This window comes from Nematolebias whitei, chromosome 1 (assembly GCF_014905685.2).
Source record: "Nematolebias whitei isolate Nwh7 chromosome 1, NemWhi1, whole genome shotgun sequence".
NCBI lineage: Eukaryota > Metazoa > Chordata > Actinopteri > Cyprinodontiformes > Rivulidae > Nematolebias > Nematolebias whitei.
In genome coordinates, this window is record NC_056498.1 from 38,816,493 (window position 1) to 38,818,598 (window position 2,106).

Consider the following 2,106-nt stretch of genomic DNA (forward strand, 5'->3'; position numbering starts at 1 on the left):
ACACTGGTGGGTACAAACATAGTGCCAGTAGGACCTGTCCCCAGGTCAGGTTCAGACTTCTGGGCCTCTAGGATGTCTTTTTCAATGGACCAGGTTAACAAACTGACCACACATGATGAGGGTAGAATGTTTGGTTCCTGTTCGGTGTCCTCTGGTGGTGAGAACTGGCAAGACAGGGCGTCAGGCTTCACATTTTTGGAGCTGGGTCTGAAAGTTAATACAAAGTTAAATCTCGTATAAAACAATGACCATCTAGCCTGTCTGGGATTTAATCTCCTGGCCTCGTGGAGATAAGTGAGGTTCTTGTGATCAGTCCAAATGAGAAATGGTGTGTCTGTGTCCTCGAGCCAGTGTTGCCACTCCTCCAAAGCCAACTTGACAACAAGGAGCTCATGGTTGCCTACATCGTAGTTCTGTTCAGCAGAGGAAAGGTGTCAAGAGAAGAATGCACAGGGGTGCACTTTGTTGTCAATAGGAGACCTTTGAGACAAAATGCCTCCTACGCCAGTGTCTGAAGCATCGACCTCAAGGATAAACTGTCTCTTAGCATCAGGGTGGCAAAGAATAGGGGTAGAGGAAAAAAGTCTCTTTAGCTCACCAAAAGCCATTTCTGCCTCATGAGTCCACTTAAAAGTCTGCAGGGTGGATGTCAATTGGGTGAGAGGAGCAGCAATCCTGCTGTAGTTCTTTATGAACCTACGGTAAAAGTTGGCAAAGCCCAGAAATCGCTGCAGCTGCTTCCGTGTCCCAGGTGTTAGCCATTCCACTACTGCCTTCGTTTTCTCAGGGTCTGTGCGGTATTGTCCTCCTTCAAAAGTAAAGCCCAAATAGGAGACTGATTGTACATGGAATTCACATTTTTCGGCTTTAACGTACAGTTGGTTCTCATATAATCGTTGTAGGATGGTTCTGACGTGGCGAATGTGTTGCTCCTCATCCTATGAGTAGATTAATATGTCGTCCAGGTACACAAATACAAAAAGTTAAAAATTCTTAAAATGTTGTTAACCAATGTTTGAAAAACTGCAGGGGCATTGGTGAGACCAAATGGCATGACTAAATACTCAAAATGTCCCAGGGGGGTCTAAAATGCTGTCTTCCACTCATCACCTTCCTTGATTTGGACGAGGTGATAAGCGTTACGGAGATCCAATTTGGAAAATATTTTAGCAGAGTGCAATTGTTCATAGATGGAGTCTATAGGTGGCTAGAAGGAAGAGGAGGCCCTTGTAGTAAATCAATTGCACAATCATATGGACGGTGCGACGGTAATGATAGGGCCTTTTGTTTACTAAATGCAGGAGCAAGGTCATGGTATACTGTAGGATTTTTAGACAAATAGAGCGGATCGGGTGCCTCAGGACATTTAATAATAGAGGGAACAGCAGTTCTTAAACAGTTCATTAAACGGTGTGGGCTCCATTGTTCTAGTCTTTTAACCATCCAATTAATTATGGGGTTGTGTTCTCTGAGCCAAGGAAAACCCAGGATAAGCTGTGTAATGAGTGATTCAAATACAAAAAACTTACTGTGTTCATGATGGTTTCCAGAGATCATGAGGTGTATCGGTAGTCTTCTTAAGAACTGAGGCGAACTTCTGACCTGTTAGTCCGGCCATCATCAGAATGGGAAGAGGTTGTGTAAGGATGGATATGAACTCAACCAAGTCCTGGCTAATGAGGTTTTGCTCAGCCCCAGAGTCCACTAGAGCAACAACCGACTTACTTTCTTACCATACCATACCATAACATACCACTTTATTTATAAAGCACTTAAAACAGCGACAAGGCCAACCAAAGTGCTGTACAGACAGAACAACAGGTAACACACAAAGCAATATACAAAATTAGGTAAATCAGAGAATAGACATTAAAACGATGCAGATAATGACGACAAACCAGTGTGGAGCATACAGGATCAAACACAGATCATCTGGTGTTGAAAGCCACCGAATAGTAGTGGGTTTTTAAATGGGACTTGAAAACCGAGAGGGAGGGGGCCTGTCTGACAAGCAGAGGTAACTCGTTCCAAAGTCTTGGGCCTGCGACAGAGAAGGCCTTGTCACCTCTGCACTTAAGACGAGATCCTGGAACTGTGAGGAGCAAC